Raw genomic sequence first — 27,035 nt, forward strand, 5'->3', positions numbered from 1 at the left:
TGATCATTTCCGGACTTCTGAATGATCGTCCGTGGTGGGCCCTCCTCTCACGTGGAGCTGACCCTGGGAGTGTTTTACACAAAGCAGGAGGTCACGTGGAGATCACTGTCAACTGGCATTAGCTCTCATCAGAGTCTCATTTACGTTCCCATTTCTCAGTCTTTTAAAGCGGACTCTCTGGAAGTACTTTTCTGTCAAGTCACTGAAAGATTCCACCTGGAAAGCTACTAGAGGATGAAGTAGGGTTTCCCTATTGACCTGAAGAACAGGAAGTCCAGTTTTACTATTGTTAGCACTTTATATTCTGGTCTTGTCGTTGTCTGTCATGTACGAGTGACTTTGTTTCTAGCTTCTTGACCTCCTTATAAAAATGTACAAGTGTTTTAAAAATCTATACATTTTATTCACACTGAGGTAGAATATTCTAGGAAAGCATATGAAAATCTAACACCAGAATTATGAAACCAATTGGTGGTGAGTAATGGATCGCGGTCTCACTACTTCATAGCAAAATGACAAATGTCTCTTCGGCACTTTGCGATGCATAATCATAGTTAGGCATGGTCGTAACACTGAGGGGAGAAGCCACAGGGAGTACTTTCAAGAACTTGGACACTAGAATCAGATGTCTGCACTTGAATTTGAGCTGTATGCCTTCTTACCTGTGTGATGTTGAGCAAGTTGCTTAACTTCTCAGGGTTTCACCCACTGTGGAAATGGGGAAAATTATAGTAACTAGTGACTTGGCTTGCCACCAAAACTAAATTTATCTATATTAACAAATACTTTAAAAAGTACTTGGCATATAGTAAACTCACAATAAATGTAAAATGACATTGTCTTCACATGTACAGAATTCATTTTAGTTAATTCACATCCACATTATATAATTAAGTTCTCAGGCAGTTGGCGTTTTCAAGCTACAAACAGCACTTTACCGATAGGTCCATTAAGTTTCATCCTGTAAGACTGTGTCCATCTGCCATATGACTTCTGGGTGTGATCACCAGAATGAAGTCATGGCTGAAGCGTGGACTGTGGCTCTGAGAGGGCTCTACGGAGCCCTCTCTCAGGCTCCTGGAAAACTCTCTCCCTGTTTCAGATATATGTACTTCGCAAGAATAAAATAGTAAGAGGCCTTGGAAAGAGCGCTGGTAACAGCAATTGGGTTATCCAGCCCCTGCCATTATACTCTTATAACAGAAGACACGTTTGCCTCAGTGCTGGAGGCCGCTGAATCCTCACTTGTAAACCAGCAAGGTTGAACAAGAATCGGAAACACCAGTGCCTGATGTGTGCTGCCACTCTGTTTCCGCTCCCATAGTGGACGTCAGTCACTATAACAGCCTTTCACACTGTGCCCACACTCGATCCAGTCCGATCTAACACACTGAAGGGGAGCTGGTCTGAGAAGTTATATTGATTTTCCACTGACGGCCTGGACACCATTTCTACCTGTTAGACTTTGAGTTTATAGATGACAGTGACGTTGATGGGAGGGAAAGAAGGGAACAGATGATGGGAGAGACAGTGTGGAAATACAGTCACCCAGGACTTGGTGACTCTGGGAAGAGGTGGGCGTGAGAGGTGAGGACAGTCTTCAGGGCACAGTGAAAAGGAGCACCCATCTCGAAGTCTCACAGAGAAGATGTCTTGCTGTAAACACTGTTGGACCTATTTACCCAGCCCACAACATCACTCCTTTTCTCAGAGTACCCCCAATCCTTTCCTCCTTGCCCCAGCCAAAGATGGGGGTAGACACTAAGACCGAGATTCCATCTTCCAGGAATTTGTTAGTGGGATTCAGAGATAATCTCTGGCTGTGGTGGAATTGGGAAGCTGTAAACCTTAGAACTGTACATGAATGTGTCCCCTCCCAAATTCACATGTTGAAACCTAATCCACAGTAGGACAGTATTTGAAGGTGGGGCCTTTGGGAAGTAATTAAATCATGAGGGCAGAGCCCTCATTAATAAGATTAATGCCTTTATAAGAGAGATCCCAGAGAGATGCACCTCCCTACCACCATGTAAGGGCACAGCTAGAAGACGCAATCTATCAACCCGGCAGTGGGCCTTCACCGGATGCTGAAGCTGCCAGCATCTTGACCTTGGACTTCTACCCCCCGCAACTGTAAGAAAGAAATTTCCGTTGTGTATAAGCCACCCAGTATAAGGATTTTGTTACAGCACCCTGAACAGGCTAAGATAGTGGCCGTGTGCATGAAGCAGCTGAGAAACAGACAGACTTGTTTCTCGGGCTTGCTTCTCTGATAGGCTTGATCCTAAAGACTTTTCAATGGCTGGTCTAGATGACAGTGAAACTCAGCGTGCTCTTTGCCTTTAGATGTTCTAACATACTCTGTAATAATAATACATAGTTTTTGCTGAAGTTTGAAATGGGATCCTCTCTATGTAAGTGAAAGGACCATACCAGACTGTTACTGTAGGAGCCATGTCAGGAGTGAGGCTCAAGAAAGAAGAAATGCTCTCTGATGCATACAGGTTAAAGACCAGAAGGAGCCTTCAGGTGTGCTAACTAGGGGACAGGTCAGGGAATGGTAGTTGTCTTATAAGTTACATTATTGCTGGGTTTTTCATCTACATTAGCCTGAATGTTGACTGCCACTTTTTAATCTTTCACTTATGAAATTCTGTGGGTCATGACCTAAAATATTTGTGGTCTCCAGTACGTGCTTGAATTAAGTCCTGTTTCTATTAATAGTTCTTAAATGGATCTTTAGTGGTTTAAATTTTGTTTGCAGTATTCCATAGGAAAATTTGCCAAAAATTCAGTTAGAAGCGAAATTATCCTACTTCAGACAACACTGCCTGTCCTTCACCTGTGGAACAAGATGTGCACACTAACCACCTGTCTTTCAGAATGTCACTCTGTGAAATTCACCCAGTACAGCCATGAGAAGCATGGATTCCAGCGCGACTGGAGCCCATCTCACTCACATTCGCGTGGCAATGGACGAGGTTTTAACTTCTTATGACTCAGGTTCCCCAGCTGTAAAGGGAGGATACTAAATAAGTTTGTGTGAGGGTAAAAGGGCTATCATTTCATGTAAAACACTTAGCTTAGCCTTGTGTATACAAAGTGCTCAATAAATATTACCGTATTTTTCGGACTGTAAGACACACGGGACCATAAGACTCACCTAGGTTTTAGAGGAGGAAAATAGGAAAAAACCCCTGCTCCACCGCTGCCCCCCACCCCACCACCCCACCCCACGAGCCAGTTAAGCTACATTTGGACTATAAGACACACCCCCATTTTCCTCCCAAATTTGGGGGGAAAGGTGCCTTATAGTCCAAAAAATATGGTAACTATTGTACTGTAGTTATTAAATACATCGAAAAGTCTTGCCTTTCAACAGAATTTGCTTATAAAGAATTCTTTCTGGAAAAATTGATGAAGAATCTGATTAAATGTCTTGAAGATCGAAGATGTGTAACACATGTTTCGGTTCTATGAGTGCCTCCTGTACACCAGGTGCTGTGCTAGGCAGAGAGGGTCTAAGGCTGGTGAAATGAGGACTCTACCCTTTAATATCTCACAGGCCAGAATTATTTCACCATAAACTGTCATTGATTGCTACTTTCACATGGCTTTAAAGTGAAAATGTTAAGTAAATAACATTAAGAGTTTTTATGGGATGTTTCTGGCAATAATAAATGGGTATAATATACAATGGTTGTATTAGGAAGGAAAACATCTGAGACACTGAGTGAGGAGATGTAAAACAAATCCATCTTGTTAGAAACCGACTATTACAGGCAGAAAATGCCAAGCCTTTACCCATGCACCGTTTTTAAACATGTTGCCACTGCAGATACTTTAGTTAAGGAAGACAAATCCGATTTTACCTCCTACCACTTAAGTTAATTTCTCTTCTCTGTAAAATCTCCTATTTTATAAAGACATACTTTATCTTGGCTATGTACATACTAAATTGTTCACTTTTTACTTAGTTAAATTGTTTTCTGTCATAGTGAGAAATGCTCTCCCCTGAAGAAGTGATGTTCATGCATGGGAAATAGGAATACTTATTAAAATGGTCATTATGAAACCAGATGTAGGCATATTCCTATAGTTTTAGTATTTAAGCATTTTAGTGCCCAATGAAATGACTCTCAGCGTGAAGTGGACTTTGATCAGCAGAGTCTCCAAACTCTCCTTTTAGACCTAATCAAATACACTTGGTGGATTTGTATTTACTTGCATATGTGTGAAAATAGGAGAGGTGTTCTCAGTAGATGTTTATCAATGCTTTGCTGAGTTGTAATGACTAGTAAATGACAAATCATTTTGTGCTTTTAGCCTTTTCTGACTTAATAAGCCTTTATGGATTTGTATTCTGTACGTAGGTGGGGGAGGAACACAAGGAAATGGGAAATTTCTCAAGCCTAAAAGAACAAACAGGCTGTTTACAAGACAAAAAATACTTTCCAACAAAGGGAAAACCTGTGCTTTGGGGAGAGTCCTGAGCTTGTTACTGAAGTCGCACATTGGAATTTTAGTCGTATCTAGTATCTGCAGACATACAGAAGTGGTGTGCCCAGATAACTCAAGTTTTACCTCTTTAAGGGCCCAGATGAACAAACAACAATGTCTACTTCTGAACCACTTTCCAAAGTGCATTAAATGTGTCTTTTTGTTTTCAAGCATAGTGTACTGAATGCAGTGATGCAAGCAGCCCTGGCCTCGTGGGCTCACAGGCTATGTTGCCATGGGACGCCCCTGCTCGGAAGGGCCGCTTGCTTAGTTTAATGCTCTGCTGTCATTGTCTGGAAATTCTTAATAATTTCTGAACAGGGGCTTGGCATTTTCATTTTGCACTGGGGCCCTGCAAATTATGTATCCAGTCATGGATACAAGGTTTCCATTTGGACTGATAATTATTGTCTGGGCCATCCAACACAGTACCCTTCGGATTTCCTCACTTGAGCTCAGCTTGCCAGCTCTCACTTCTGTTATCAGTATGCCTCTCTCTTCCAGGTCTCTGCCTTTTAATTTGCTGCCTCTCATCTGCTGAGACATCATATAAATAAGGTATTAGAATAGTAAGTAGGCTGAGAATCACTAGGCTCTGAAGGGTGACCTTGAAGACTCCTCCCACAGAGTGACAGTGCCAGAGCGACAGTAGCTGGGCTGCGGGACTCTCTTCCAGGATCACAGACCGTTTTTGCTCCTCCCCTGGACTGACTGCCTTGGTGAAGAGGCTGTCTCTATATAAATACCAGTTGGGACCACCAATTCTGGCCCATTTCCTTTAAACAAAAGTTGTTGTAAACAATCTATTTAAAAGCCTAATTTTTGCAAAATTGTAATGGGTAGTAAGAACATAAGTGAGGTTTCTTTTAATGAGACCTCTATTAAATAAACCTTATAAACAATGAAGTTTTCACTGTTGACCATGAGAGAATGTTTTGGATTCCAGTGATTTCTGTCCCTTCAGCTTGTCTATGTGCCTTCAAAGTCGTGTTCTTGCTTGTGTCTTGTCCTAACGTAAACCATGGTATGCCTTTTTGACACAGGTTATGGTTGCTAGATTTTCCCTGCAATTATACTCTTATCAGCTACATAAAGTAGAAGTGTTCTTTTTGCAATGGTTTCTAGAATTCTTCTGGTGTGTCTTTCTGGTTTTCAGCATCCAGACTATCTGCAGCAAAAGCAAGCCAAAATCAAAAAAAAAAAAAAAAGTTTTGTTTTTATTTTTAGGTCATTCAAAATGTGCTGGCATTTGTATTATAAGAAAATAAGACTTTTCAGAATGGAGAAAGTGGTGTTTCTTGTTTATTTATTCAACATTTAATGTTGTTTATTGAAGACCTACTGGGTGCTAGGCACCGTAGTACATGCCAGGCTACAGTGGGGAATAAGACCATTGTTACCCATGTCAAAGACTGTGCTTTATATACAGCAGATGCTCCAAGGAAAAGATGAGTGAGTGAATGGATGAGTGAATGAATGAATGCTTTGGATAGTATGTATCACTTATTAATATTGCATGGGGATTTCTGAACTCCTTTTGTAGCAAGAGGTGCTTACACCTGTCTGAAATCTAACTATGGCTGAAATTCTTCTAATTGCTTTGTGTAAACTTCCACTTGACATTTGAACTATTTTCAAAATGTCATCTCTGGATAAACTTGACTCTGAGAAATTAAAAGAAATTTTATGTTGACATAGTTTGCAAGTTGTCAGAATGTACACAATACTGGAAATTTCATAAGTGTTTATAAAGGAAAATTAAGGGGTCATTAGTTGCTTTGTACATCAGTTTAGTCTAGATTATTAAAGGTCTTTGGGAATTACAGCATCAATTTTATGCCAGGTCTTAACTTTAACTGATTAAAGGTGCAGGGATGGCTAAAACAATGTCTCAGTGACTTCCAGCTCAATGACACTATCATTCTACTGGTAGATTTTAATGGGATTTGATGGGGGGAGAGGGGAAGAAAGCAGGTAATCATTTGGAAAATACCTTGTACTTCCATAAACAAGAAAAAAAGGGCATTGGTTTTTGCTAATAGAGATTCTAATAACAATTGCTATGATGATTATAATTTTTAGAAAATTACTGATTAATTTTAAAGGGGGGGAGAGAAAGAAACATCTCTTCATTGCACCACCCATCCATGTATTTATTGGTTGTTCCTTGTAAGTGCCCTGACCAGGGATTTAACCCCCAACCTTGGCGTATCAGTGACGTTGTACCCAACTGAGCTAGCCGGCCAGAGCCATAATTATAACTTATTTGATGCTTCACAATATTAAAACTCTCACTTATTTTCTCTATGATAGATTAAGAAGAACCTCTTTACAAGATAAATGTCCACCTAGGGAAGCTATAAAAAAGTTTTTTAGAATTAGAATTTTATACCTTAGAATCAAAAGCAACAGATGAATCTAGGTTACCAACCACCCTAATTAGATCCTTCATTTTTGAGAAAGGCCAACCATTGTATTGATAGTTAAAGTAAAGGAGGAGGCAGGGATAAAAGTAGGTACAGCTGTCTACAAAGCTTATGAAGAATAAAATACTGAAAGTAGTAGATTGTGTGCTTATGACTTAGGCCTTCATCATGAACTCATAGTAAATAAATTCAACATTCTCTGGCCTGTAATGAGTTGATGGTGTTATTGAGCCCTGACTTACGTGTTAATTATGAATTAATTGATTTAACACACATGTATAGAAAACCTGCTCTGCGTCAGGCCCTGTGCTAGGTGCTGGAAGTACAATAAGAGAAACACACCATCCTTCAAGGCAGGCAGGGCCTGTCTGTCACAGCCCACTTCTTTTAGACTTTTGTTCCAATCTTTGTGGTACTTCATTTCATTTTTATTGATCCCTACTGAACAAATGGCTTCTTACCCTTTATAGCTTTAATTTCCTCTGCATCCCAGGTTCTTTGCCAAGACAAGAGTGATCATAAACCAGCACTCCGATGCATTAGGGGAGCTACCCTGTGCATGAACCCCATCGTCAGCCCTTTTGTGCAGAGAAGAATCTCAAATGGTTCTGCTTCAGGGCGTACAGTACCCAGTGAAACATTAAAATGTACACATGTCTAAAAGGATGCTGGCAGAGAGAAGCTGGTTTCTATTAAAAAATAAAGGTAGAACCACCAAACCGTTATAACCAGCCATCAAACATGACAAGGACATGCTGTGTCTGTCATTACCTGACCTGCCTCCCCTCACCCAGGAAGTAAATTACACACACTGTGAACGCGGGACCTTTAACAGCGCCATCCTCAGCAGAAGTGCCCAGAGCCCTGCCCCCAACTGGGAAAACTCTTAGGCCCAACAGACTCCTGGCGCACCCAGCGTGCAGCGCCCCCCTCTGGTGACAGGAAGGACTCACCGGCCACAGCTCTCTGTGCTCCTGGTCAAGCGTGGAATGGACAGCCATTCCTGTGGTTGGGTGCTAGGAAGGGTAAACACTAATGCTCTCCTAGTGAGTTTTGAGACTGATAGGTGCCAGGCACTGTGCCACGTTCTTACCGAGTCTGCACAACTGTTGCAGGCGCACGCTGTAAAGAACGTGCACTGTTCTACAGACGCTCAAAGAAATCCGGTCTCACTCAGGTTCTTCTGCTGCCTGCTGAGGACAGGTCTGATCTCCCTCCTCACTTCTCTCCTTATGTTACCTGAGTCCTTAGGCCCACTCTTGACTGTGGCTCCTGCTGGTCCTGCTGCCTGGAACGTTCTTCCCCTGAGTCCCCTCATGACTGGATCACTAAGTCCCACTGGGGCAGGCTTTGCACATCATCCTCTAACACGGCTTTCCTTGTCCACCCCATCGAATACTGAAATGCCCAGTTCTTTCTTTGCCCCTTTCTGCTTTATTTCTCATCACTATCCAACACAGTTGATGTGCAACCTATTTGTCTTGCTTATTCTTTATTTCCCCATTACAGTGCCATCTCCATGAAGACAGAGCTTTTGTCTGTGTGTTGACTGTTGTATATTCTGCCTTGAACACTGACTGGCAAGGTGTCAGTATTTAGTTAAGTATTTGTTGAATGGATGGATGAATTCAAGGAAGAATAAATTTGCCAGAATTCTCACTCTGAGAGATTACAAATAGTGAGGTCCAAATTTGTACTCAGTCTGTCTGGAGGCGGTGCATTAATCTTCCAGACCCAGAGGCCAGGGAGAGGTGAGATGGGTGCTTGATCTTTAGAAGTGTGTAGGTGTTGGCAAGCTGGTCAAGGAGACAAGCAACGTGAAGGTGCGGAAACGCAGGCAGCCACGCACACCCTTTCTCTGTTGTCCCGCGTGTGTCTGGGAAAATGCTGTTTACGGACAGCATTTTTCCCTGGGCAGCTGGGGGCGTTGCATGCTCTATACCAAAGCCATTTCAGAGTCACCTTGCGACCTGTCGTTGCTTAACAAATAAAATAATAGTAACCTCTCCGTCTCGACATTATAACTGATAGGTGAATGCGACTAGACATTACTAGAATTAAGCTATTGATCCTGAAAAAATTCACAACTCTACTCAGAGAAATTGGAATATTTTCCCCACTCCTCTCTCCACGTGCTTGTTAGATTTTTCCATACGTTGTTTATAATAACTTTTCCCTGTGGTTGAAGATAACAGATTTTTGCTTTTAATTCAAGAAATGTCATCTGCTGTAATGTTTTGCAACATGCTACTTTCCAAGTTTCGAAGCCGAGTGTGTGGCCTGATTGTGGTTTTGCATGAGGAACTGTGGAAAGGAGGTGACACTGGGAACCACAGTGCCCAGATCACCTGCCCCTCATCTCTGTCAGTGCGCTTAAGTGAATGTAAAGGGCTTTGTCATTGTAATTTAAATTCAGAAGCAGTCTATTTGTATGTTAATCACAAGCTAAGGAAAACAGTGTTTCATTTCTCTCTGGGATTTGTTTTCTGACATTTTCACATTCCCTGGTACTTTAACCTGGCAACAGCATATTAACAGCAATTCCTACTTCTTATTTTAACATGTAGAACAGTACCCAGAAGATTAATACATGATGAGGAGAAAGAACTAAGGAGGGATGTTGAAGTCATAATTAATTTTGCTTCCATCCACCATATGCTGTTATTTTCTGATCTTAACTGAAATTAGACTCACCATAGAGTTTTCAATTTTAAGAAAAAAAATTATTAGACACAGTGGTACACAGATAACATTGCCCTTCCTTTAAAGATGAAGGTTCCCTATGAAGATACAAAGATATTCTCGTTGTTTGGATTTATTATTTTTCAACACAGGTTTTTAAGGGGGAATTTTTTTTTCAGTAAACACAAGAAGGATCCCCATAACTAACTGCTTTTCTAGCATAGCCTGAACTAAAAGCAACCAGAGCGTGAAAGAGACTTCTCTCCCAGTTCCAGTGATTACTGCATGTTCTTGTCTTAAGTAAGAGTCCTGAGGCCAGGGACTGTATCTTCAATTACACCAAATAACACTTGTTTGCTCACAAAACAGGCTTGATTAGATTAATTTCCCTGGATGATACTCTTAGGTGAGGTGATTCAGCTAATGTCTAAGGTTTCTTCAGATCGGGGATCTTGTGCTCAGATACCTGCCCTGGTGGACAGGTAACATAAGGGAGTGAACAGGGCCTGGTCAGATGTCTCCATGGAAAAGGGGGCATTGGTTATGCAGGTCCGGCCGAAGCTTTACCTTCCATCTCTGAAGGTGACCAAATGGATAGTCCCACCCTGTCTAAAAGGGGGCTGCTGCCCTTTAATCCCAAAGGGTGGTTGAATCCAGAATATTACACTGCTATGGCCAGATCTCTCCCTTCAAAAGTGACTACCAAGTGCTGTTTTCATGCAAAATCCCCTGATTATATACAACATCAGTTCAAAAGACACAGTCATTCCTTCCAGCCTAACAAATATCCTATGGTCTTAACATTTCATAGGTCCGAGTTCAAAAAGAGAACAAGTAGAGACCCACATACTGCAAGTATAAATACTTAAAAGTAATATATCAAGCTAACAAAATTATTAATGAAATGTATTCCATCCTCTGACTCTGACTGATATTCACATCTGAAAGGCCAGATTTGAAACTAGAGTTCTCTAAGTCCTGTGAGAGTGGGGAGCCCAGGCCCTGCGCGCCCTCCCACCCCAACCCACTCTTGCTGGGCCGCTCTCCTCACCCCCTGCTCTGTCCCCTGTGCATGCGTGTAGCACCTCAGGCCACATGCCCAATCTCTGATCTCCCGCCCTCACCTCACCACCCCTTGTAAACAGCGTCCTATGAACCGGTTCTCAGTCCTGGGCACTGGGGAGGCATGGCCTGCTGTAACACAGGAGGTGGAGCCCAGGGTTCTCAACTGCTCATTCAGATAAGCTGAAAAAAATATGTGGAAGACTGGATGGAGCAGACATGGCCTTTATTACTCACAGTACAGGGAGCACTGACAGTGGCAGGTCACGAAGCAGGAAAGCACCTCCCCAAGTCCGAGACTTGTTTTAAGGGGTCCCAGACCAAGGGGGCACGTGTCTTCCTCCTTACATTACTTCAGTGTGTACCTGCGAAGAGAAAAGGTCAAGAAGCGGTCACACAGGACAAAAAGCCACTCCCAAAAGGAGATAAGGAGGGAATTGCAATCCATTTCCAAAGCAATGCACATTCCTTCTGGCCAGGGGCCCTCTGGCCAGCCTTCCTTTATGGGGGGCTTAGAGGAGCCCTGTCCAGCATGACCCCACACCCACCCCAGTGAGAATGGATTCAATGAAGGGACCCACTCAGGCTATGGAAATAGCCTAGGTGGTCATCAGGGCAGAGAATTCCAGAATGCCTAGACCCAGAGCTTGGTCTAGAATCCAGACTTGAGAATGTGAGTGGAAGGCCATATGCAGAGACACCAAGTAGGCATATCTCCTGGGCTCCTCACAATCCTGGCCTTGTAGGGGGAGGTGTGGCCGAAGGAGGGCCAGGGGCTGCCTTCTGCATTGTAGGGGCAGAGGCCTTGGTGGTGGGAACCTAAATGGCACTGTTTTAGCCCTTGATTTATATAGAATATTTGTTCCTCATGAGACCTCAGAGATCACCTTATTAGTCCCAATGCCTTAGTTTACAAAGGAGGATCCAGCTTAGGAGAGGCAGGACATATTCCAGTAGAATTACAGGCTTTTTAGTCAGCCATATCGGGGCGTAACTGAACGTAAGCCCTAGCATTTGCTAGGCTAGTGGCATGTGACTTAGCTGCTCTGGGGCTTGGTTTGCTCCTCCGGTAAATGGAGATGAAGTAAATTTTATGCTGGCATATCAAGGGCTCTGCTGGCCAATTATGGGTGAGACTTTTGGATACTGGTCCATTCTAACAGACGGACCATCTACCCTTGGCAATGTCTGTTCCACGTAACTCTCTCAGCCACAGTCATTTGCTTAGGCTCTTCTGGTTAAATACATGGGCAGTCGTAGCCTGCCTTTCCAGTCCTTGAATTATCTTTTGCTATTTCAGGGGAAGAAAAAAAAAACCTGAGAAAAGAAATTAGCAAAATGATGTTATCTAAACATGAAAAAGTTCATGTCTTTCCTCTAAATCTGATGGTGATAACTTTTCTCTTTTTGAGAAATTACACATAGCTATTTTCAAAGCTATGTGTAATTTTTAAATAAATATGTTGTTGAGACTTGGTGCAGAAAATCTTGCCCAAGTGTCCCTGGAAACTTACACCTATGTCACTTTCATGGATCGCCACAGTAGGAGAGCTTTTAAAGACAGCCTTCCGTTTTGTTTTTGTTTTAGGAAGGCAGGAGAGAAGGGGAGGGTTTCCTTACTAAGAAGAAAATATTTTAAAACAATGTAAACCAGAACTTTTCTTAAATTACAAGACTGCTCTTTGGTGGGGAATTTAGAATTTAACACTGAATCGAGAGCACTGCATTTACAGTTTTCATTGGCCAACAATGGTGGCCATTGAGTGCTGGTATCACACTTACATTCTCTTATTTAGTACATTAAGTCAGCTGTAGCAAAAAGACAGTCCGGCTAATTATCCTGCCAAGGCCAAAATGCTAACTGTCTAGTTGTGAGGCTGTGTAAGCCCATCACGGAGTGCTCCAAGTTCCTTTATGTTCCAGATAGTTCCAAATGACTAAACAATGTCATCAGGGCCTCTTCGTAGATATAATAGATATTACTGAATACTCACTGTCTCACAGACTCAGTGACATTTTTCTCATCTTAGACATTGTCCCTATTCTCAGGACATTTTCATTTAGGAGAAGCAATAACTCCTATTTTGGTACAAGCAGAAGATCTAGGTGTACATAAGAATATTTCAGTCCTCGAAGCCCATTTAAAATGTTTCCTGCTATTTTAATAATAAAGGAGCTATTTAGTTTTATTGTGTTGGGGATGAAGTCTTTCTTTTTTCACTCACTATCAACTTCTCCTTGAAGTACCTTTTGTCCTCATCCCTTGCGTGGCCCTGATGAGTGAGCTGGAAGATGGGTTTATGTAATGGATCTCAGATAATGGTGGAAGACGATATATGTAAATACTATTATGATTTTGGCATTTAGTGAAGGTGGAGATGGATGATGATGATGATGATAGCTTATACATTGGTTTATCTTAGCCAAGCATACTTATAACTGTGATTTTATACTCATAGTAACACACCGAAGTTTGTGGTATTAGAATGTTCCTCCCCAATTTATCATTGAAGAAAATGAAATTTGGGAATCTAACTTGCCAGAGTCACTCTATTAGCAAATAGCAGGATTCAGACCCAAGACTGCGTTGACTTATGCGGAAGCCCTGTTTTTGTCCAATAGACCACGGATAGAGAGACGAATGATGACCCGTTCTTTTTAGCAATAGGAAATGCTTTACACACGTGCTCTCATTTAATCTCATTCCAACAGGCAGAGGAGGGTATTATGAGTAAGTGCACTTATAGACGAGGATGCTGAGGCTCAGTGAATTTACAGTGGTACCCAGACCACACAGCTTGTGGATGCAGAGTTGGGATTTTCTCTGGGGCCTCTGGAGTACTGAATTGCCTTTTGATCAGAAAGGGGAAAAACCTTCAAGAATTAAAAGTGAATTTTTGTTTTAAATCACTTTCTATGACATTTAGCAGGTAATGCTGGGGAATTAAGTCATAAAAGAGATGCCAAAGTGTCTATATTTGAGTTCACCAAACAAAAATTTCCAAGTGAGTCCTTTTATCTGGCTGTGTGAGCTATTACTATGTGCTGTATTACCACCCAGCATAAATGAATAAACTGCCAGCCAATCAAGAGACCCAGCAAGCTGCAAGCTGTGGTTTTGTAAATGTGCAGTGATTAGAGTGGATGATTATTAATGTTACTTTATAATTTATTTTGCAGAGGACATATCCATCTGTATGTACATAAGAGGGGAGACCCAAAAAATGGAATTATCTTCTGGAGGCCTGGTCCCTTGTAGTACAGGCTTCCCCTGCTAGGTGGGTGCTCTCAGAGCTCATCTGTATCAGTGTACCAGCTGGCGTTGTTGTGAGAGGCTGTGTTAGGCTTCCATGAAATTTTTTTTTTGAAGGCTCTTTCAACACATTTGCCCATTTCACGATGGGTGATTTACGATCAAGCACAGGTACGATCAAGCACACTTTCCCACACCGTGCTGAGTGCTCAGCAGTTTTTGACCAAAACCAGCATGACCCTCATGCCCCACCCTCCCTATTCACTTTATGTTGCCTTGAGCACCTAATTTTTTGGTTTCCCTGGATGAAAAAAGTCCTCAAAGGGAAACATTTTGCCGATGAGGAAGAGGTGAAACAAAAAACAGCAGATGCACTAAAAGGTATCAAAATTGACAAGTTCAAAAACTGATTTGAACAGTGGGAAAAAAATGCCTCCATAGGAGTATTGCATCAAATGGAGAGGACTTTGAATGTGACTGAAGTTTAAACATGGAAGAATAAATACACAACTTTTATAAATAATTTCTGGGTGTTTGGATCCCGCCTCATATACATAGGCAGATTATATATATTACAATCTTTATATAATCGTAAAATTTTCCTGGATGACTTCCTGAATCTTTAGCATATTCAGGAAGTCATCCAGGGAAATTTTCATGGGTGTCCTCTTTCTCATTTCTAGTGACTTCTCTGCATTAGGCTGTGGGGACCCCTGGGAGTACTGGCCAAATCCAGTTACCTGCTGACCTGAGTAGCTGCTCTGCAGAGTCCCTGCTGAGACAGAAATTCACAAACAATAGGTGGCCATTGCCAGCAATTTGAGCTCAGCAGTCCTGGGCCTTGGCAGCAGTAACTAGCAATTGGCAAGCTATTACCCAAAGCCCCTGCCAAGAGAAAGCTAGGACTTTTGAAATTACCTTGTTCCTTTCACCTGGTTGCCTCATTTTACTCTTTTTAAAAAATAGGCTTTGCGTGTGCAAGTATGTTACTTTATAGCTTTTTTTGTTGAAGCAGCCCTTGGTGTGGGTGTATTCTGATCTTCACAGGTGCTTAGGAAAATGAATGACCTTTCATATTGAAACGCAGCGCCTTACTGGATGTGGGATCTGATTTGGGAGTCCTCTGCTTTTTGACATCTTATTGGCACCTTAACTGAAAATTGTGAGAGGAGAGATTGTCTATGTGGGTCTGGGCTGTATGTCAGTGTGTTGAGTGGCTGTCATCTCAATTTTTGCTTTCAATACAAGCATAGAATCAAAGGTATTCAGAATTTATGTAATCTAGCTTCTTCATTAGCAACTGAAACAGAGAGAGTCAAATTTTAATTCATTCACCGAAGATTACGAACCTGATTATAATTCATTAGACACTCATTCACCCACCTTCTGTGTGTGTGAAGGGGGTGACACTGAGGTAAAAAATATTTAAATATATTTTGTGAGGGAATACTCATATACATGCAGGAATTGAACAACAGCTTAATTCTTGGTGTAATTAGGAAATAAATATTATCCCTGGAAATAGTTACTTTACTTGAGAAAAGAGCTCAGTGTGGTCTGAGAGACCACAGAAGGCCTAGACCTGGTTTTATTCACGTATTTATTAACTCAGAAAAGATGTACTGAACGGTTGCTCGATGCCAGGCACTTCCTAGACTTACGGATAACCCAGCAGGTGTGAAGGCGCATGTCATCAAGGCTGCTGTCCTCATGGAGATGAAGGCCGAGTGGGACACACAGATAGGTGGGGAGGAACAGCACAGAGTGATGGGCACTCTGATGACACGGGTGCTGTGGAAATGCAGGGTTGGGGGACGCTGGGATCGGATGCGTAGAAACCCATGGAGGCATGGTGGAGAGCATTCTGGGAGCGAGCCAACATAAAGAACAAGAGCGTAGATTGCCTGGGGAAGAGGCCTGTGCTCCACACTTTTCACGTGTGGAGCACACTTGTTCTCACAGCAATGTTAAGTGTCACGTAAATTATTACCTGGGGTCAATGGACTTGCCCAATATCACACAGCCCACAGATGGAAGAATAGAATTCTAATTTAGGCCTGTACCAAGTGAAGCTGCGCTGTTAAGAAACCACTTGTGGGAAAACGATTTTAATTAACACTGAAAACATAGTTGCTTATTTTGATATTGTGTCTATAGACAATGAACCCCTGAGGTATTAAGGATGGTCCAGGAGACACTGTCTTTTGGCCCCAAATTGAGAGTGTCCTTGGCCTGATGGCCGCTCATTTCAGGTCTCCTTGTGACCAGCAGGAGTGCTCACCCCTCTGACCTTGCTCAGCAGCATCCCAGCTATGGTGCTTCTGTGGTTCTGCAGTCCCTATCCCTCCTTGCTTATTGCTTTCTGCCTGCTTCATGAAACAGCACTTGTGTTCTGCCTTCTCTGGTCAGAGCTACCAGTTTGATCTGATCTCAGGCACCCCGCCCAGGAATTGCACCAGCCTCTGTCTTCGAGCATGACCCAGGCTCCGGATTCTGTACTTCTTTGGTCCAGATGAGGCTGAACCTCAGAAGTGCCTCTACCTGTGCAGCCATTATCCTCTTTGTGTGAATAATCTGATCCTCTTTAGCAGGGCTAGGCCCTGAAGGGAGTGATGGGAGGCCAGCAGATGCCCTCCACGTCAGCAGATGTCTTGGTCCAGTCTAAGGGTCGCCCTCTGAAAGGACATGTAGTGGAAATACAAGGTTCAAATATGCATTCCTAGGGACTTCCCAAATCTCCACTCTAGGAAAACAATTCGGTCAGTACCAATCCTCTTACCTAACTTTAAAATTTGGGGTTGAATTCTCCCTGCCTTCCTTATTTAAAAAGAGGAAACCTATTCCTTGGGTTCCCTCCAGCCAGAACTGCAGCTTGGATTTACGTGATCCTTGTCCCTCTTGTGTGTGTGTGTGTGTGTGTGTGTGTTCTTAGCAACAAACTATTCCTTAACATCTTTTCTAAATTTGGATAAACATAATTTTCATAGATCCTGCAAGTCCAGCCTTCCATTTTTTCCATATTCCACAAGGACTGCCTGCTATTGCAGAGACAGAAGACAGGCCAGGAATGATTTCTTCTGGACACACACTTCTGTATTATGTTAGGACATTCAAGGAAACTATTACTGAAACTGCTACACTCACCCATGTTACTGTTACAGAACAGACCCAGAGGGGAGGGTGAATGATATACTATTACTGTAAGGCCCCCCCTTTTGCTCTGGGGGTCCCCCCACCCCGTACTTGGTTCGCCTTGCCCACCTCCAGTGGAAAGATGTCTCTCAATGCCAGAGATTGGTGAAAAGGAAAGGAATTATTTATTGAAAAGTTATGCAGACTTAGAGTAATGACTTAATGTTTTCATTGAAATATTAAAGTCCTTTAGAATACCCACAGACACACACAGCCCTCCTTCTCCCTCTGCCCATTCTGGGGCACCATATCTCAGGAAAAGGAGTAGAAGTCTGTGGCTCAGGTTCCCGGCACCATCAGCTGTGTTGCTGCTGCGATCTCCAGTTAATCCAGAACCATGTTGTACCTTATCCCAGCCCACCAGCAAGAGTCCTTTCTCCCCTTTTCTTCCAAGCAAAGTGTCTCCTGTTTCCTAAGCCACGTGGCGAAAGGGAGCACCCCAAAGCCACGTGGTCCCAACTAGGCACGGCTGCTGTGCCTGGGTTTAAATCCCAGCACCAGTCTCCCTCTGCAGCCCCGTTTCCAACTCATCCCACAAACCCTTACACCTGCCAGCATTCCTATATTCTTCCAGCTTTACTGTGCTGCCACAGTAAGTCCAGGAGGCGTGGCCCCATGGTGTGGAGCCAATCATCTCCAAGCTCTCACACAGGCGCTGTAACCAGGGGGAGTTGCCTCCCAGTTAAATCATGGGTGGAACTCATTCCCATCCCCCTGGCTCAAAGCGTGGCCACAGCTATTTAACATATCTATGAAACCGGTTAAAAGTGATAGATATGTTAAATGACCATGCCAGAGGTTAGCTGCAAAACTGTTGCTATGCAAAACAGCTCTCAATGGCCCTGGTCCATGTGTCCCATCCCCCAGCTCAGACTTGTGGGGCTGAGGACATCCTATATATTTTTTTCTAATATTTCCTGGACACCCTGAGTTCTGGACCCCATTGCAAATCCCTATTTCTACCCTCCCCGCCTTGGCTGCACCCTGTTACAGTATGACAGGAACACATTATGGGCTTATTGTTTTGACGGTTAGACTAACATTTTAAATTACTCATCCAACTAAGGTTATTTGCTGTTCAATCATACTTCTTAGACATTACTTGTTTCAGATTTTATGATAGAATGCAACAAACCAGTGAGGTATGAGATAAGCTCTCTTTGTGTTCTCAGGGCAAATCCCATTTTGTCTTAGTGCTGCTTCCTGCCTTTGGTGCGCTCAGAGAAATCAACTGGACTGTTTATGATGTTATTTAATTTTCAATAATTGTTCAAGCATATATAACCACAGACATCTATGTAGTTGGCAGATGGATTAGCAATTGTGCATGTAATTAGAAATAACCCTTGAAATACGAAAGTAGATTTTAATATTCAGCATCTAAAGAAAGTCTAACATTACAAATTGCTCATACCCTAGGGTTGCAGCCAGTGATGTAATAATTTAAATATAATAATTATAGGCCAATATCCCTGACGAACACAGGAGCATAAAAGAAGACAGAGACAGAAAGAGAAAGAAACAAAAAAGAAAAATCCTCAGTCTTCAAGGAATAATATCACCATCTTATGGCATTTTGTAATATTGTGGTTATAAAGTAACATCCAGTTATAGTTTTGCAACTATAAGCATCATTCCGTTATACTTAGGTCAAAGGCTAGATCTTGTCCATACACCAGGTGTTTCCCCCTTTTCTTCTTAAATTAATAATTGTGAAGGTCTACTTTGTGCCAAGAGCTTTGTGAAATACAAAGATGAATGAGATGCAAGAACTGGCGTCAGAGAACTTAGCATTTAGAAAGGTTGTTTCTTCCAGAAAGAAGGAATTCACGGCGGAATACTTCGTCATTGGAGTTGCCAGGCATCTGTTCAGCTGCAGAATGTGGGAAGGCTGATATTACACATGAAAGCCAGGGGTTTATGTGCAAAACTAGAAATGAAGTTGGGCTTTTTGCCACACCAGGAGCAGATCTAATCCCTAGAGGAGCACTCATGGGAAACTGAAGACATAAATTCCAGAACCCACTATTTTTTTTTTATCACTGTGAGAGGCAGTGTAGGCTAGGATTTGGTTCAGGAAAGGAAGGAAATGGAGGGCTTGGCAGCACTTATTGTCTATTAGAAACCCGTCACCAGAGGAGACACAATCAGAGTAGGAAAAATCACCCACTGGCTTAGTGGATGAGGTCAATGCTTGTAACGTCTACAGTCTAACTCTACTCCCATCTTTGAACCCCTTCCTTTAAACATAATATAAAAGTCAAGAAGTGTGTCCTCCTTAGGCCCTGCTTTGTGCCAGGCCTTCTGTACCCTGTGGCCCTTGCATGCTGTTTATAGGGCAAAGACGTCCTCTTTCCTGAAGAGGAGCCACATGCTGTATGTGTCATGGTGTGTTGCCAGGGTGTTTGCTGGCCTGGCCGTGTGCATTTCCGTGGCGGTCATCGGAGAAAGTGGGAAACACCTTCTCCGCAGCTTCTGATTCTCATGTGTGTGCTGAACAGAAGCTCCTGAGTTGGGGAAATGGTGACACTGGGGATTAGAGAGCTAGTAGCACCTTCTTATTCATTTGTCTTTTGTGCTAATTCACTGGGATCTCAGAAAGATAACATCTAGTATTACAGAGGCATGTTTTTCAATCCCATGGTCATAACGAAAGCTTTGAAACAAACAAAAAAATTCTCATTTTGATTTTCCCTCATGCTATCTAGAATTAGTTGGTGCTTGAGGTTGAAGATTTGCAAGGATGCAACAAAGCCAGATACAGTTTCTCTTCCTGGAAAACAAGATGACTTGATGAGATGGTTCTGAGATTCTGCGAAGGGCACTGCCATGCTGTGATAGGGATCGTGCCTCAGGATTAGCGATTTAAGTAGCTCAGCACAAAATGGAAAAAACTATATTCCATTTGGTTATGGTGAGGAATAATATTCTTATGCATCTTTACATGGGAAATAACTTGAACTGCATGCTCTAAAATTAATTTTAAATGGAAATGGGAAGCTGTGGTTGTTTGAAGGTGTTTTCCTTTTTTTATTAAGCCAAGTTCCCTTTGGGATAACAGTTTGTGTATCTTACATTCCTGGGACAAATTTGTTTTTTTCTTTAAAGCTGGCATTGTTTGTTCATTCAGCCACATGTAGGCCACTTCTGGTCGGTTCTCTTTCAGCTAAGACCCAGAGCTGAGCCAAGCAGAGGGGTTGCTGCCTCCTCACTGCCCCTCTGTGCCTTGTGTGTGGGCACCAAGGGAGAGCAGTGGCCTGTGGTTATTAATCCTGGCTGGTACACGTCTGCCTCAAGGCTGGTCCAGAGCAAGACTCGGTCAGTCATTGGTAAAATCAGCAGTATTCATGAATTCATTTTGAAAGGTTTGTGTAGTTTTATATTTTTAATTAAAAAAATGCACAAAAATCACCATTCTCCCCACAAACCGTACATTTTGTCATCCCTTTCTCTAGCCTATGAGTTAAAAGTGTTCACTTTGGGTTTATATCCTAGTTCTTCTACCACTGGCTTTAGACCAGACAAGTTACATGTAAACTCTAAAAGCCTCAGTACAAAACAAGACTAATGATGGTACTGTCCGTTCTGGGTTATGGTTGGGATTAAGTGGGGCAATGCAGGCACAGTGATTAATTCAACACCCGGGACATAATAAGAGTTCGACAAATGTTAGCCATGATTATTGTTGCTTTTACGTGTTTACCCATCGCCAGTTCAGCTGACTATGGAGATCTTCACTATTCTGGAAACTGTATCACATGGAGGTCATTCTCCTACGTGGTATAATGTGGAAGAGAAGGAGTCAAGGTAGCTTATATCTAGTCTCTCGCCCTAAATTCACCTTATTCTTCTAGTTGTTATCTAATAGCCCCCCACTTGGTTTCTCACACATTGTGAGCTCCTTGTCTCATTTGCCGTCATCTTCTCTATCCTGACCTTCACTGTCATCCTCAGGGCCTACAGCCCCTTCATGGAAAATCACCAAGTTCATTATCGAACCCAAACCATCTCCTCTACTCTTCAGCTCATTTACATGGCAAAGCTACTGTGTTTCTATCAAGTCCTCCTAAAACTGAATTCCCACAATTCCTTGGTCTTTATCTGTTCTTAGCCTCCCTACTCACTGAAAAATCATGGTAATTTATTACTTAATTAATGTGTTCCTCTTCTAATTTCATGGACAACAGTGTGGTGGTTGCAGGAAGTAGGGTGGGGGATAAGGGGGATAAGTGGTAATGGAAAAATACAATAAAAATTGTTTAAAATTTAAAAAAAAGTTTACCGAAGCCTCTGTCTAACCAGGTACTCTCCAAGGTGCTGAAACACGAATAGGAACAGTACTGTTGTTTCATGAAATCTGTGTCTCCACATCCAATTTATCAACCCACAACTCTGAGTCGCTAGAGTCTTCAGTTGCATCTGCTATGTTTAGGCTGCCAAGCCCCACTAGAGGAAGAAAAAACATCTCAGAGTTGCTCATCATCTCCATTACAGTTGCAGACTCACCATGCACTGAATTGTAACTTTCTGTTTACTTAGCTGTCTCCCAATTAAACTCAGAATTCCATACACTGTTTAATATGTCTGTAGTCCTGATTGAAACCTGGCTTATAGTACAGATTCGGTTAATATGTTGAATTTATGTCAATTAATGTGTTTCTCATTTTCAACTTTCTAACTATCTCTAACTGCTGATTGGCAAATCCATTTTTTAAAGATTTTATTTATTTATTTTTAGAGAAAGGGGAAGGGAGGGAGAAAAAGAGGGAGAGAAACCTCAGCGCTTCTCGAATGCCCCCTACTGGGGACCAGCCCCATAACCCAGGCATGTGCCCTGACTGGGACTCAAACCAGTGACCCTTTGGTTCACAGGCCCACACTCAATCCACTAAGCTACACCAGCCAGGCGGCAACTCCATTTTTTATATATTTTTTATCTTTCTTTTACTCTATACCAGGCCTCGCAGCATCTCTTTTGAACTTTTCTGCTGCCCTGCACCCCCCACTCCATCTTCACTTTTTGCAGAAGCATTTGGCTCATATTTATCAAACGCGTTGATACCTTTTTATGTGAGTTTCCTTGGGTGCTCTCCAAGTTGCTTTGCCTGTCACTGTGCCTCACTACCACCCAGTACAAGAAACAGTGGGAGAGATCGTGGGGTCCCTCTTCCTCTCAGAACTGTTCTCCGTGTGTGCTTCCTCCCTACTGTGCCTACATCAGCAACCTGCAATATAGCACAGGCTCAAAGGAAGTTTATTGAATTTAATTGTCAAATTCCCTCTCAAGAATCTCTCTGGAGGACTGACCTTAAAACAACTAAAGTTCTCCTGGGCTCTGTGGATCTACACTTTTTATCTCTGCACCTTCATCACCTGCTTTTGGCCTTGTGCGGTGTGCCAACCCTCAAGCCAGAAGTCACCTCTGACTTCTCTCCTGTGTAGCCCCAGACCTATTACCGGCACAGCCCTGGCCTTGCCAAGATGGCATTGGCCCATTCTTGATAAACTCTGGTGTCAGTACTGGGCCTGCCCCAAGTCTGGCCATGGTGTGGTGACAGCCTGCAGCTTGTGCCCCAGTCAGATGGCAGGGAGCCATTGTAAATTCCTGGCAGTGGAAGGAGAGATAAAACTTGTGCTTTATAAGGTTGTCCTGGTTTGGAAGAAGGAAAATAGAATCATTTAATGACTTACAATGCCTTAAAATCTTGGCCTCTGGTGTGCTAGAAACCTAGAAATGTTCTCAATTTAATAAGGAAACTAAAAGAGCTCATCCCATGTTCCTGAGGGATGACTTATTTAGGGGTAAAGATTCCCCAGGGATGCTTTTGATGAAATGTGAAACCTTCATATGTCTGAAGGCTCTTGCATTGTATTTTAGGGGCCTTGTTTTGGAGTTGCTTCTTTTATTTGGCTAGGGTAGGTGTCTCACGCTACCATATCAGGCGTTTGCTGCTGGCCTCCAGTGTGTGAGAAACGCTTCGAGCCGTGAACAATCCCCTGAAGTGCCATCATTCTCTAGGCTGGGCCCGGGCTTGCTGGGTGTGCATGAGGCTTGGGTCTCTGGAAGACACAGGGACACTTTCTGTCCTGTGGTTGTCAGGGTGTTTATTAAGGGGAGCACAATTACTAAACCCTCCATAAAATGTTTGTTTAGGTAAGAAGGAATTTTCTTGGAGATAAGCCCTTGCCTACCCAGCATTAAATTAGATTTCAAATAGTCTCTCAGACACCAAAGTGTGAGTACAGAGTGTGATCTGTTTATATATGCAAGCAGTGTGTGTGTGTGTGTGTAAGCTGCTGAGTGCCTCAACCTGTCTTTGTATTTTGAGGGGTATTTCAAATAGGATATGAGTCTGGCCAATTTATCTCTGGCACTGAGCAAGCCCTATTTGTCTCTGGCATGAAACAGGCTTAGCTCATCTGGTGCCATGTCTGGTTATCACGCTACTCAGCATGGGTAATTTGTTTTGTTTTATTTCTGTCCTGAGAGGTAATTAATAATACAGGGGCAAAATTGTTGGTGTGGTGTCTTTTCTATTTTTGATTACCCAAAGAAGAATTTTTCAGGAGCCTTTTCAAATAGCTACTTTACACCTGCCTGGAGAGCTGCTGCCCTTGACAGCTAAGAGGTAACTTTTGAAAAATGTCCAGGGGTCTATTCCTTCACCATCACACACACCTCCAAGGTCCATTTATTGTGGGTCGAGGAGACCTTCAGAGGGTGTTAAAACACGTATCAGTGACTAGTCTTTGGTGCGTGTTAACACTGAGCCAGAGCTTCGTTTCCCAGCACAATTTTCTGACTTCTGCCAGTGATTTAAAGAAATTCTTCTGAACGCTATTTTACACTATGATCAGTTCTTTTCATACATTTTATTTAGTCTTCATAACAAATGATGAGGTCACCACTGTCACCCCCATTGCAGAGGTGAGCAAATTGGTAGTTAGTAACACAGTATTTAAACTTACTGTTGCATTTTAAGATTGATTTCTCCCAACACTAAGGTCTTAATCATTATTCCAGGAGTGGCCAACTCTATGATCTAACAGGGCAGGGACCCACAGGGCGGGGCGGCAGCTGATGGTGATCACCTGCTCCTCTCCACGGAACTGTTAGTGGCCAGGGGACAATCATCACTGAAATAAGGTGATTCTTAGTGTTCAGTACAAACTGGTGTTTTCAGTGTAATTCCAAGTTTGGTATAATTGTCACTACCTTCTTTCGGAAGAGGTAACCGAGGCTTAAAGAGAATGAGTAACTTTCCCCAAACCATGCCATTGATAAGCATTATAACTGGAATTCAGCCTATGTTTCTCAGCCTCAGAGGCCCATTATGTACTACACTGACCTCATTTCTGTGACAGCAGGCATATGTTCACTCTCACCTGCAGCCACTGTCAGCCTCCAACTTACCGTACTTTGGGATAAGAGCTTTACTGAGATGTAATTCACGTACCATACAGTTCGCCCACTTGAAGTGTACAACCAGTACATTTGCATGCATTCACAGAATCGGGCAACCATCACCACAGTCCCTCTTAGATCATTTACATCCCTTCAAAAAGAAGTCCTGCACCTTCTCACCCTCCTGCCCCACTGTGCTCCAGGCCTAAGGGACAACTAACCCACCTTCTGTCTCTACATATGCACCTTTCCTGGACATTTCATGTATGTTAACTTATGTCACATGTGGTCTTTCGTGACTCACTTCTTTTCCTGAGCATGTGTTCAAGGTTCATTCATGTTGCCATATGTCTAAAGTGCTTCATTTCTTCTTGTGGCTGAATAGTATATGCATACACCACATTTTGTGTATCCATTCCTCAGTCGATGGGCATTCAAATTACTTTGGCTATTATGAACAATGCTATTATGATGATCAGTGTACAAGTTTTTGTGTGGATATAGACTTTCAATTACTTAGGAATATACCTAGGAGCAGGATTCCTAGGTCATATGGTTACTCTATGTTTAACTCTTTAAGGAATGTCCTAGTGTTTTCCAAAGTGGCTGAACCACTTCCCATTCTTACCAGAAGTGTGTGAGGGTTTCAACTTCTCCACAATTTCTCCAACACGTTATTATCTCACTTTTTGTTTTTAGTTATCTGAGTACTGAGTGCTATCTCACTGTGGTTTTGAGTTACACTTTTTCAATTGCTAACGATGTTGAGTATCTTTTCACGTGCTTCTTGCTTATTTGTATATCTTCTCTAGGGAAATGTCTATCGAAGTCCTTTGCCCACACTTTAAGTGGGTTATTTTATTTTTGTAATGAACTATAGAAATGATTCCTGAAAGTATAGTCTTGGTTATTTTATTTTTGCTACTGAATCATATGGGTTATTGATATATTCTGGATACAAGTCCCCTTTCAGATATGTGTTGTGCAAATATATTCTCCTATTCTGTGAATTGTCTTTAATTTTCTTAAGAGCATCCTTTGAATAACAACTGTTGTTAATTTTAATGAAGTCCAGTCTATTTTTTCTTTTGTTTCTTGTGCTTATTGCGTCATATCTAAGAACCCACTGAAAAATCCAAGGTCACGAAAATTTGCTCCTATTTTTCCTACATACTTTTAATGTTCTCAAATATATTTTTGATTTTATGTGTATATTCCCTAATTCTAAAATACTGGAGTTTGTTGGAAAATCTTGGTTCTGCTGTGTATAATTGTAGAAACTTCTGCCATCCAATTTCGGGGCTATCTAAAGGTTCCTTCCCCCAGTCAGACATCATTTTTGCGCATTGTCAGTGCTGAGCAGCCTCTGGTCGGGGCTTTGCTGTTGTTTATTGGTCGCTTTTGTCAGTTAGTTACATATTTCAGCATCTGTGGTTTATCTGATGATTATGTCCCTTTGCTATTTTCTGATACTCTCCCAGATTGGCCTTATAAACACTTCTGCAGAAATACTGGAGTATTTACTGCAAAAACTTTAAAAATTTGAGGGAACCTTTTAAAAAAGAAAGAATAGCTGTCAATTCACTACCCTCTGATGTTACCAACTTTTTTTGACAGAATATTGAAAAGGTGATTTAAGACCAGGTAGGCAGCACTTATCGGTAGGAAAGAAAATTTTTCTTTCAGTTACTTAGTAACCTATCCGAGGCACGTTCAAGGAAAATTCTCCAAATTTCCAAGATGGTTTTTGCAATTACCGTGCCCTAGGGTATAAACAGCATGGCTGACAGTTTTATAGCTGTTCTTCTTCAGTATCGAGGGTCATTCAGATCCCTCTACCCCGTGAGTGTATGAGTGTGTTTACCCAGAATGGTTCCATTGTGACACCTTTGTCTGCTTTATACACTAGTGATGTTATCTGATTTATGTCTTAATGATGTTCTGCCAGCTCTTCAAAGGAAAGAATGGCCTTTACACTAAGAAAAGCCAATTATTTATTTTTGAATATTCATAAAATTTCCACCAAAATCCATACAGTTAAAAGTACGTAACTTAGAATGTTGAAATATATTTCTTGACTCTAAATAAAGTAGAACTTCATCCGACGTAAAAGGTCTTGTCGGTCCTAGTTCCCCCCACTTTTTCTTTGTTGTTTGTTTTCTCAGAGGGAGTAATACATTTCTTTCCAATTGGTATCAACCATTTAAAATTTTTCAACAGTAAATAAAATTGTCTCTTGCCTATTAAGAAGGAGTATTTGGGGGTGTTGATTTTAATAGTGTCAACATTCTTTCATGGAATTGGGTGGTTAATACTCTGCCAGGCTGGTGTTACCGTCCACCCCAACCCTGTGCACCATCCTGCCACCTGCACACTGTCACCTCCCACTGGCAGTACTGACTGCGCCCTCGCCTCACTCTGTGCGACTCTGAGCGCCATTCTGCAGCCTTTCACCAGATGAAGGTTTTACATATATAAGTCACTTGGATACTTATATTCAGGTGTGATGTGTATA

The 27,035-nt window shown here is 42.2% G+C and overlaps 1 protein-coding gene and 1 pseudogene across 1 annotated transcript in view; one reads left to right on the top strand and one right to left on the bottom strand.

Annotated features, from left to right (window-relative positions):
• Nucleotides 1-27,035, top strand: part of FAT3 (FAT atypical cadherin 3) — a 634,426-nt gene that overhangs the window by 299,642 nt on the left and 307,749 nt on the right. The gene's annotated exons all lie outside the window — the stretch shown is intronic.
• LOC128781147 (small nucleolar RNA U3) lies at nt 25,323-25,425 on the bottom strand (annotated as a pseudogene).

Source organism: Desmodus rotundus, chromosome 5 (assembly GCF_022682495.2).
Source record: "Desmodus rotundus isolate HL8 chromosome 5, HLdesRot8A.1, whole genome shotgun sequence".
In the NCBI taxonomy this organism is placed as follows: Eukaryota; Metazoa; Chordata; class Mammalia; order Chiroptera; family Phyllostomidae; genus Desmodus; species Desmodus rotundus.